Source organism: Trichechus manatus, unplaced genomic scaffold (assembly GCF_000243295.1).
Source record: "Trichechus manatus latirostris isolate Lorelei unplaced genomic scaffold, TriManLat1.0 scaffold00036, whole genome shotgun sequence".
Classification (NCBI taxonomy): Eukaryota; Metazoa; Chordata; class Mammalia; order Sirenia; family Trichechidae; genus Trichechus; species Trichechus manatus.
In genome coordinates, this window is record NW_004443972.1 from 11,659,271 (window position 1) to 11,671,848 (window position 12,578).

Consider the following 12,578-nt stretch of genomic DNA (forward strand, 5'->3'; position numbering starts at 1 on the left):
GTCAGCCGGGCCGGGCTCCGTGACGCGCGCGCAACCCGCTCTATAAATAACCTGCCTCCGGGGAGCTCGGGCGGCTTTCCAGTGACGCCGGGGCTAGGTGCGCGGGAGGAGGAGGGCAAAAGGAAACAATAAAACCTTCCGCCCGCCTCCGAAGCTGCCCTCCGCGGGCCGCCCCTCGCCTTTCCCGCCTCGTTCTCTTTTCCCCGCCTGTGGTGCGAGGAGCTTTTCTCGCGGCTGGGAAGAAACAAACTGAACTACCGTTCGCCTGCCTTGCTCCGAAGGGGTGGTTTGCGGACCCGCGGGCGGGGACCGACCAACTGCCCCGGGGCAGAGGGATTACCGAACACCAAGGAGGAACTAGGCAAGTTTAGTGAAGGCGTCGCTCTCAAGTTGATGATTTCCTCCGCTCATTCTAGTACAAGTCATGTATTTTTGTGGTAGTGATAAGTCCTCAATTGAAAAACAACAAACTCCAACAATTTCTATCTTAAATGTTCTGATACAGCATGTTTTAATGTTTGCGTGTGTTTGCACCGCGTGGGGTTCCATCGACATCGTACTCAGTATCTACACCCTTATTCTTCTTTTCCTCAAGTCCCACCAGAATTATTTATCTAGGTTTTTTTTGGGGGGGTGGGGGAGGTTGTCGAAAGGATGCCCAGTAGAAGCAACACAGGCATGATTCCAGGACTCATTCTCTCAGCCCCAGAGCATTTTGCCTGTCTTTTTGCTACACCCTCGGCCTGGGCATAGAATGGAGTGGCTGTGTTTGAATTTTCAAAGGTCTATAGTCTTTTAACATTCTAAGATCTTTCTGGATTTTCATTAAGGCTGCTTTGATTACCTTTTTTATACGTAAATATTTTTATGGGGACTTTCCTTGCTAGTTTCAATACTCAGACACTTCTCTTCCTTACCCAACCAGGGGTTCTGCCCATTATGGTGATCTTTTATACAACTGTTTTCTTGGGACCATCAATTAGTAGAGCATTAGAACAACTACTGTCTTCTCCTGAGCAAAATGTCTCACATATATTAACTCCAGTGTTTCTGGGATGCTGATACATAGATCCTTTGTAGATTTAAGGAAGGTGTTGAAGTGATTTGGCATAGATAGGGTGAGTTAAACAGCTGAGGTAATGGTTCTTAGTTCACAATCAAAGTAAAGTGATGTAGAGGAAGATTCACTGTGGAAGTCCAGGAAATTTGGCTTTTAATTATCTCTTCATTGTACGTTTCAGTGCAACTTTGCAGAAGTCACAGCCTCTCTACGTCTCAGTTTCCTTTCTTTAAAATGACGGGCTGATGGTTTCTAAGTCCTTTTCAGCACTCATACTCTAAGACTCAAAAGAATATAATTGTGTTCAAGTATAAAGCTTCATCAAACTAATATGGGCACCTTGTGTCTCATGGGTAAAAGGGTGACCTAATGTAGAGTAATTCAATCTTCTGACAATGTATTTTGTACATTTTCCCCTAAAAAAGTATATTAGGGCCACTTCAGAAAAAAGAATGAATTCAACTAAACCATTAAAACTTTATTAGGAAAAAATAGCTGTCATTATATGTTCCATTTACATGACAGCAGACATATTTATAGCCTGAGATTGTCTTAGGCCCTTTGCAACAGCACTTTCTCTCATGTGTGTGCGTGGATTATGGGTAACAAAATGCACTGGAAGTACTTTTTCCAGATTTGTTCTCAATTCTGGCTCGTGTGGTCTTTAAAGGAATTTTTCACTTGCAAGACACTTTATCAAGGAGTGGTGTCAATGAGAGAGGGGCAGATCTTCTGACTGACCCTCATAAGTGAGTCAAAATTTGACTTACTCTCTTGTCTCCAGGTTGGTGAAGGCAGAAAACATAAAAGCAGCAGAAACAAGTTTGGAGCCACACATTTGCTTCATGTAGACACCACCAAAGTGTGATCACAACTAAAAGTTAACCAGTGTTTTTCTGATTCCAAAAGCACATGTCTCCCTTTCCCATAAAATGTTTGTATCTCTAATTTAATTTTGCCTTAAAGTTCTTTCTTCTAGGGCTTATATAGAAGTATTTTGTTTTCATGGCTATTTTTCTGAAACTTCCAGCTTCTCACATAGTCTTAAATTAACATTCTTTTGGTTACTTCTTATCCCTTTTTAATGTCATCAGCTCCATTCTCCATTATCTTTAGGCTTAAAAGTTTAACAGAGGGAGTACTAGGGTATTCCAGTTAAAATGTGAACATACCAAATTTTAGAGGAGAAAAAGAAAACTTAGCTCCAGGATTACTGTTGAAATATAGTGAAATAACCAGTTTCTTCAAAACAAAGGAAAAAAAAGTTGTGAAATAGGGGACTGAAAATGGAAAATCTTTTATTTGGATCTCCTTGATAGCATAAAGCTTGTTACAATTTTTCAAACATAGTGAATGTTTTAGAATGTGGACATTTCCCAATATTTCTAAAGTTTCTGTCTACCTGAGGTTAAATCCTTTGAAAAGACTCCTCTACAGTAACAGTATTGAAGAATTTATTAGAGAAACTACTGTGCACTCTTGCCTTATTAAACAGGTAATCCTGATCTATATTGACAGCGTGGCACTAGCCAGGTTGAAGCTTCAAAGGAATAAGCACAAATATTTGCCATATCCTGTGCAGTATAGTTTTGGTAATTGAAAATTCATTTTGGAAAATATCATTGAAGTTATAGTATAAGCAAATCTCTGCAACCTTCAGGTGGATAAATAGAAGCTTAACAAGAAAAGTGATGAGGGATTCTCAGAATTCCAAATGAAAGGAAAGGGGTAAGCCAGGTTATAGAAATGGAAGCTTTCTGCATGTAAAAGGCCACGCAGTGTTCTTAAAAATATAGATAGATAAATGATAGACTGATGCCATCGAGTTGACTCTGATTCATTGTGACCTTATGCCTATATCATCCTCATAACTACTGACACATTCGAGTCATTATTGTGGTTATTGTGCCAATCCATCTCACCAAGGGTCTCCCTCGCCCTTGCTGGCCCTTTGTTTCGCTAAACACAATGTCCTCCTCCAGCGAATGAGCCTCCTGATTGTTGTGTCCAAAATGAGTCAGACAATGTTCTGTTGTGATCCATAAGGCTTTCTTGGCTGTTTTTTGGAAGTAGATTGTCAGGCCTTTCTTCCTAGTCTGTCATAGTCTGAAAGCTCGGCTGAAACCTGTCCATCATGGGTGACCCTACTGAAATTTGAAATACCAGTTGCATAGCTTCTAGCATCACAGCAACACATAAGCCACCACAGTATGACAAAATGACAGACTGATGGTGGTCTTAAAAATAAGGTTGTCTAAATTCAGCAAAAGTAACAAGGCTCCCAATAACAGTTCAAAACTTAGAAATATATATGTAACAGTCCTTCTGATAAGGCTGTCCTGATTTTCATGGTTCAGCCCTCAATCTGCATAGACTTTGGTAACCCATTGATGGGATCTATTACAGACAACTTTGTTGTTTGTTGTAACTTAGCAACATCAAACCAGGATTCATTAACAATGAATTTTTAAAAATCCTTTGTGAGAGTTCAGAGTCCTGGACCTATTTGCCCTTAGATCTATCCCTGGCCCTTCCTTCCCCTGCTCTGTATGACAGGAAAGCTGATCTCTGCAAGCTGTGCTTCCCTGTATTCCTTGTGAGTTGTCTGCGAGCTAGGTTTGACCAGTGGGAAGCATGGGCAGGAAACTGGAGACCTAGAGGGTGGGAGAAACCAGGGTATTCCCCATTCTACCCACATACTCTAGCTCTTGCCAGATACTACATGACCTCTGACCCTGGGCTCCAGTAATGTTGCCTCTTAACTTTATTCCCCCGTCCTAGGGATTGTAGTGGCTTCATCCTGTTAAAAATCACTGTCCCCTTTTTTGTTTCTCACCTCTTCTGTCATCAGTTTTACAAATTTTTTGAACTGAATTCTCTCTGTGTTGACTATTTAGAGCAGTTTATGTTTTCCTGGTTCAACCCTGACTTGATACATCCCAATAAGAGACATTCCTGGATGGTATACATAGAAAACCCAATTATTCCTTGAGTTTCTTTTGCTAGATATTCTTTTTTAAAATGCTTTATTTAAATGTACCAATAAAGGGTTCAATCCTCAGAAAAGCAGAAGGAAACTTAATACATTTTTAAAAATCGATTTTCCATGGGCATTACATTCAAAATTATAAACACAGCAATATTATATAACTTTACTGTACACGAGTTAGAAGAGGACTAATACTTACCTGAAATTGAGACATAAATTCCATGCTAATAGGAAGGGTGGCATATAACACCTGTCAAGGCTTAACTTACATCGCACATCTTCTATAAAACCCACTCATTCATCAGCTCAGTTGCCAGTGGTCTCTACCTCCTCATATCTTAAAAAAAAAAATGAGAGAGAAAGAAAGAAAGGAAAAAAGCCTTTCTGTACTAATTTGAAATATTGTTGTGCAGGTGAGTCCTTTAGATGAGGTTTTGAAATCTAAATTGTTTATACATTTTTTTTCTCTCTGTATTTTTCCATTACTGCTTCTCTTCTCCCTCCCACCTCTTTAAATGGGTGTTTTGCTAGGTGTTCATTGTCCCAGGAAGAGGCAAATAAAAGAGCAAAACAAAAGTAGCTTATGAATCTTTCTGACCTTTATTTTATAAAATCCTAAATTGTCAGGGAAAAGGTTCCCGTGTACAACCTAAGTATCTTGAAAAAGCGTCAAAGAGAAAAGGGTTTCCCTGAAACTGGAAAAAGATCCCCATGGGCACATATGAGGGGAGAGAGAAATAGAGAAAGATCAGGGTTTCCTGAGAGAGAAGCAGGGAACTGGGAGCTGATACTAGAGATGATGCTCAAAATAGAACAGGCTTAAGGTAGACTTTGCAAAGGAGTTCCATGTTTTAGAATCCAGGTGTGTCATAGGTGAATCATCACACAAATACTAACCAGACCTCATTCATCTTTACCAGGGATTACACTAATTCTTCCTTCCATTGACCAGTCAGCACCCCGAGTAGTGATAGTGGCTGGTTAGGACTTGAGTGGAAGCCACCAGGAAGGACCCCTCTCTCTTCCTTTTTTTTTTAAAAATGATCCTTCAGGTGAAAGTTTACAGAGCAAATTAGTTTCTCATTAAACAATTCATAGACAAATTGTTTTGTGACATTAATTGCCAACCCTGCGATGTGTCAGCATTCTCCCCTTCTCTACCTCAGATTCCCCATTTCCATTCGTCCAGTTTTCCTGTCGCTTCCTGCCTTCTCATCTTTGCTTTTGGGCTGGTGTGCCCATTTAGTCTCATATACATGGTTGAACTACATGTGTTATTGTTTGTTTTATAGGTCTGTCTCATCTCTGGTTGAAGAGTGATCTTCAGGAGTGACTTCAGTACTTAGTTAAAGGGTGTCTGGGGTTTCTCCAGTCTCTGTCAGACCAGTAAAAAAAAAAAAAAAACCACCAAACCCATTGCCGTCAAGTCTATTCTGACTCATAGCGACCCTATAGGACAGAGTAGAACTGCCCATGGGGTTTCCAAAGAGCAGCTGGTGGATTCAAACTGTCAATCTTTTGGTTAGCAGCCATAGCTCACCATAGTTCTTAATCACTGCTCCACCAGGGCTCCTTCAGACCAGGTGCCTGGATACCATCACCAACTGCACTGACAGGGGTTCTAATAGAGGGTCCCAGACAGAGTGGGGGAAAATTCTGGTCTGACAGTAAGTCTGGTCTTTTTTTGTAAGTTTGAATTTTATTCTACATTCCCTCCCACCCCCGCTCTGTCTGGAACCCTCTATTAGGATCCCTGTCAGAGCAGTCAGTGGTGGTTGCCAGGTACCATCTAGTTGTTCTGGACTCAGTCTGGTGGAGGCTGTGGTAGTTGTGGTCCATCAGTCCTTTGGACTAATCTTTCCAAAGATTAGTGTCTTTGGTTTTCTTCATTCTCCTTTACTCCAGACGTGTTGGGACAAGTAGTTGTATCTTAGATGACTGCTCACAACCCTTTAAGTCACCCCTCTCTAATTTTTGTTCTCGGTGCTTGAATGTCGAAAGATATAAACTTGAGTTCCCATTGTGATTTTGCCACCACAAGGCAAGAGTCTGCTGGGGAATAGAGCCAACAAGAGAGTGGATCTGCGAGATGGAGAAATGAGGTGCTCAAGACATTTGAGCCTGGATCAAGCTCTTCCAGAGTTAAATCCACCATTAGACTCTTAGGTTATGTGACTAAATCTGTTCTCTTTTAGCTAAAGTCAGTTTAGATTGAATTTTTTGTCACTTGTATCAGAAGGAACCCTAATTAATACATTTGTCTCCAGTATCTGTTCAAGACCTCAGTGCTAGGGCATAGTAAGTACAGAACTTATTTGTTGAACAATATTGATGCATATACATATGATGGAGCCCTGGTGGCGCAGTGGTTAGGATCTTGGCTACTAACCAAAAGGTCAGCAGTTCAAATCCACCAGCTGCTCCTTGGAAACCCTATGGATCAGTTCTGCTCTGTTCTATGGGGTCACTGTGAGTCAGAATCAACTCAATGGCAACAGATTTTTGTATATGTGATATCAATTTATTATGCTACTACTTCTGGACAAGAAGAGGGGAGGATTTAATAGTATCACACAGGAAATGGTATATCAAAATCACGTGGGAGTTCCCATTTTTGGTTAAACTTCCAGGAAGGCTGAGATTCTTCTTGCCACAGAGACATTAAAACCCTCCTATCATAACAGAGAATCAAGTGGTCAAGCTAGAGACGTGGAATGTAGCTTTATATCTCCCACCTCTTTATTTATTGCTGCACCCCTGCCTCCAGCTTCCGGTCGTTATCGCTAATAGTAATTCCCCCAAAATGAGCATGCTACTTCATGCATCAGTACCTTTCCACTTCATCTTTCCTCAGGTTGGAATAACTTTGCGTGTAGTGTCCACCCTTCAAGATCCAGGTCAAGTGTCCCAGTCTCTGCGAACTTAACCTGACACAGAAACTGCCAGCTCCTCATACTCCCACCTACATACTCAGAAATGGATTGCTTATTTGTGTCACACTCTGTACACCCTTCTATGATGGCCTATATGAAACTTTTTCTTACTTCTCTGTCTCCTCTAGTAGATTGAGCACAATGAGGGCAGGAATTCTCTCCAATTCATCTGGGAATTTTTAGGGGCCTGGCCATTAGACTATAAACAATTATTTGTGAGTAGCGGAAATAATTGAATACATGAAATGAATTAATGTGGAAGCATAAAGATTCTTATATTTTTATAGCTGACACCTTAGAGTTCACCTAATCTTTGTGAAATCAATATACCACAACAGCAGGAATAGCATAGTTATAACTTCTAAGAGAGTGAAATCTTTAATTTCATCAGAAGTCATCATATGATAGCATTCTTTATTTTATCCTTGCATAAATGTAGTAATATATTACAAAGTTTAAAAATTTTATATTTAAATTTGGCAACCTTCTTTCTGTATTTTAAATTTAAGACCTCCTTTCTATTCTCTTTAAGCATTTTATTTCCTACAGCTGTCTCTTTGCTCTCCAGAGCTGCACGATATCTGTGATAACATAGTATTTTATTATAGCTAAGGACCAAAAATTAATTCATATAGCAATAAATTCAGATACCTAAAAGAGCCAAGCTAAATATAACTGGAAAAAGGATCCTCCACTCACTTTACACGCACACACACACACACCACACACACACATCCATACTCTTTAATAATTCCATGATTTCAGCATCTTGTGTAGGAAGGGAGTTGCTGTCACTTGAAAAGGTTACTGTAATGGATCGTGTTTCTTATAGACCTATAGGAATCTAGGCATAGTTAGAAGCAGGAGGATGAATAAAATGGGAATCAACATAACGCTGCATAAAAATGTATGCAGTTATCTCCGTTGAGGTTAGTCTCCATGCAGATTATGTTATATTTGGTGAAATGTTTCTCTTCCGTAATGTGAATTGTCTTTGATAATTATTGTTTGCTGTTGGGAGATATGTATGTGTAGAATCCAAAGGATGATCAAGGAGAATGAAATGGTAGATCTTCACTGAGACCAATGGGATCAAACCCTACAGAGATTGTGCTGTTAGAGTCTTTCTGTAGTATTATTTAGACTGACTAACTCAGGCTTTGGGAAAGGTATTGCTACAGATAATATCCTATGGGTTGCACTGGCTGGGAAAGGGGAAAGGGGAACGAACTCTCCATAAGATAAACTGCCACAAATAGGGCCAAACCCACTGAACCAAACCCACTGCTGTTGAGACAATTCTGACGTGTAGCAACCCTACAGATGAATAAGCCATAAGGTGGTAAACACATGTACAGTAGAGATATAAAGAAAGATGCTTTCCAAGAGGAAAGTAAATAATGGCGGACCTTGAGACAAGGAACTTGCGACAAGGAAGCAATGCAAGGAATCAGAGTATATCTTAAGGGGATCACTGTAAAAAAGCTAAGTTCTTTGTTGCTCTGTTCGTTTGAACTATTGCGAAAGTTTTATTTAGTGACCGGTTTTTAACCTTTCCTTTATGCTGTAATTCCCTTCATTTGCTCCTAACCTTCAGCTGTTATTAACACCTACACAGACTTGTGTGTGGTGGTATGAAACAATTAAGGAACAGAGCAATGTAGGGAAGTATAACCTGCACATCACAAATCCCCAAGGCCAGTACTCTTGTCCTGACATCTTATCGAGGAGATGAGTAATCTGAGAATTCTGGCAAGTGAGTATCAGGGAAAAGGGTGGTGGCCTGCAGAAGAACGTGGAGGAGAACAAGGCCCCTGGATGGGCTGTGAATAAGCAGGTAACTCAAGAGCAGACACAGGAAAAACAAAACAAAGCTTTTTTTACCCAAAGACACCAGAATTTCCTGTCGATTCTACCTTAAACACTGCTCCTTTTCCCCTCAAAAAATCTGGTTGTTTCTTCCCTCTTCCTTTAACTTTCATCATTTCTCACCTGGACTTTGACAACAACCTCCTGTGCTGTCTACTCTCACCAGTCCTCCACACCATCACTATGGTTGCCTTTCTAGAGATCACTGGCTCATGCCCTTTCCCAGTGCTCTGCTTATTGAAAAAACAAAAACCAAAACAACCAATTGCTGGTGAATAAATTCCAACTCACGGTGACCCTATGTGTGTCAGAGTGAAACTGTCCCATGGAGTTTTCAATGACTGATTTTTTTAAGTCACTCATGAGCTCTTTCTTCTAACATGCCTCTGGGTGGTTTTGAACATTCAGCCTTTTGGTTAGCAGCCAAGCATGTCAACTGCACTCTGCTTGTATATGAAATTAGATGTTCGCATAGTAATCATCAAGGCTTGTAGGATATGCTTCTGGTCCTAGATGAATCTCGGTAGGGAGAGATAATAATGTGACATCTGATAGAGAGCATGGTGAAGTCCATGAACACAGATTTTGGATACAAATAGACATTCTGACACATTAGGTGTGGAATTCTTGGACAAGGCTCTTCACCTCATTATATTATGTCGTATCAGGAGCTTTATGGCACACACAGCTCGATTTCCTGAACGTTAGTTATAGCATTTTCAAAAATCTTCTATAAAGTTAAATTCATACCCTAATTTCTAATATGCATAATGGACTGGGTTTATAAACACATATAAGAGAAGGGAAGTACCTGAAAATATTCCCTTGTATTCATCCCAGTAAAGTCATACCATTGGAGAAGGACCCAGACATAGCTTTGAAATTCAGTCTGGAGTTCCCATTTCTCCTCTCTTTTCATATCTCTGGGCTATCTTGATGGAATGGATAGTGTAAAGCTAATATATAGAAACTTGCCCTCACCCGTATCATAGAAAAAGTACATCACTGATATCTTCATAAATATCATTGATATAAGATGTCTCGTATCAACAATGACATTATAATACATTTAACTTTGGTATTTAGTTTATATGCCTTACATTCAAAAGCTCTTCACCCACTGCTGCCCACATATGCTGACAACTGTTCTGATCCCAGCAGGAGTAACAGATTTTATTTCTTAAGCATTGCAGAAGTACAACCAGAGTGTTATTATTAGATGAAAGATCTCATACTGGCTTTGTGATAGAGGGTAAAGAAAGAATTGAGATGAAAATAATCCAGGCCATTTAAATGCCCCACATTTTCAAAATTCTAATTCAGTTTTATTTTTGAAAGCAACATATTCAAATGGATCAAAATTCAAAAGGTACATGTGTACATAGAGAATAAATTCTGTCGTATCTTTGTTCACCTGCCATCCATTTCTTTCTAGGCTAAATCAATATTATAAAATGTTTGTATTATCTCCCAGAAATAGTCTGTGTATATACATACAATCAACTCTAAGCACACCTATGTGTTTGAATATGCACCTTGTCTATTTTCTCTTAACAACTTGCCTTGGAGACAGTTTTGCGTCAGCACGTAAAGAACTTTTTAGTTATTCTCTTCTGGTTGCATACTATTCCATTGCAGGAATACATAGTTTATTTCTCTGGTACTGGGTGAATGGACATTTAAGTTATTTCCAATTTTTTGCTAGCACAAACTCTTCTGTAATGAATATCCCTGCACCTATGGAATTTTGCTTATGTTCAGGTGTTTCCTTATTACAAACTCCTAGAAGTAGACTTTCTTGGTTAAAGTTATGTATCGTATTTTTTAAGGAACGTAATTTATTCATTTTTGAATTGCGATAAAAACTGCAAAAGGAACAAAAGGATTAATTTGAAAAATAAGTCATTCTCACACCCGTTGTCTAATCACACACTACCTTTCCCCATAAGCAAATATATTACCAGCTTCTTGTATATCCTTTCAGAGACAACATACACACACACACACACATACACATGCAAAAATTATAAACAGACAATTTATCTGTCAGATCTGTATTTCCTTCTGCAGTGCAGTCTACAGGGATCAAAAGGCTCTTGCCAAGATGCTGGCTGAAACTATTCAGTCTAACCATTTTTTAAGTGAGGAACATACTCTTTTATTGCCTCATACACTATCATTATTTAAAGTGAAATAATTCCACTGATTTTCCTTATGCACATCTGTTCTATGTGGAGGGAAGAAAGGCTATGGATAAAGAGCCCCGAACTGTCTTCAATCAAAAATTTTCTAAAAAGATCTAATCTGAACTGTTTGCTGTCTATGTCTAGTGAGCAACAATCACCCTATAATCCAATCCTCCTTTACCTAGGAATTCTCTCTGTCTCTGTCTCAGAATACATCTTCCAGTAGCCCATAACAAGAATATTTAGGAATTAAATTTTTGAGATCTTGCATTTCTGAAAATCTCTTTATTCTTCCTTTCCATTTGTTTTAATAGTCTGGCTGGTAATAGAGTTCTAGTTGGAAATATACATATATATTTATTAATGTATAGGCATTAATCCAGTCTTACTGTTAAGAAATCCAATGCCATTTTGATTTCTGACCCAAGCTTTTTCTGTCTGGAAACTTTTGTGATCTTTTCTTTGTCCCCAATCTTCTAAAAATTTCCAGTGATATGCCTTGATATGATTTTAACTTCATTGTTTTCAGCATTGGATGAACACTTTTGATAGGAAAATTCATGTCCTACAGTTGTGAAGAATTTTCTTGAATCATTTCACTAATGATTTTCTCCTGGCTGCTTACTTTTTTCTCTCTCTTTCTGGAACTCCTTTTTTTTTTTTTTAGTAATAGATCTCCTGTACTGGTCTTCCAGTTTTCCTATTTCTTCTCTACTCTTTTTCATCTCATTTTGGTTTTGCTGTATTTTCTGTAAAAATTCTTTAATTTGATCTTTGTATATACATATTTTTTTCCAACAGTGCTCTTTTGTTCTCTGAATGTTCCATTTCTTAGTATTTTGTTCTTTTTTCAAGGCAGTAATTCTTCTATCTCTGAGGATATGAATGGTGATATGTGTGTGTATGTACATATATGCACACAAATATATGCATATGTTTGTACGCATGTATGTGCATATATATTTATTATTTACGTGTGTATGTACATAGGAAACCCTGGTGCCAGAGTGATTAAGTGCTATAGTTGCTAACCAAAAGGTCAGCAGTTCAAATCCACCAGCTGCTCCTTGGAAACTGTATGGGGCAGTTCCACCCTGTCCTCTAGGGTCGCTCAATGGCAACAGGTTTTTTTTTGTTGTTTTTTTTTTTTGGTATGTACATATATGTGTTTAGACATATATACACACACATACACACACACACATGTTTAAATTTCTTTTTCCCTGTATGATATCTGTTTCCTCCAAGTTGTATTTCTTTTTCCCTTCATGGTATCTATTTCCTCCAAATTGTTTTTGATTGCTTGTTTATTTTGGTCCCTCTTTTCTGTGTTAGAGGTTTTCCTCAGATGTCTTATAATCCTTGATTTTTCTGCTCTTGATTAAGAATGAGCAACTAAAAAGCTGATTGGGAGCTCTGCATGCATATGGGGCTCAACTGACCTTGAGCTTTACTGCAAGGTTATCTGGGAAGGTTGTTTGTTGGGAATCCTTGTTAGCAGTATTTGTAGGTCTTTACAGTTTGGCTACTCAGGTTACCAG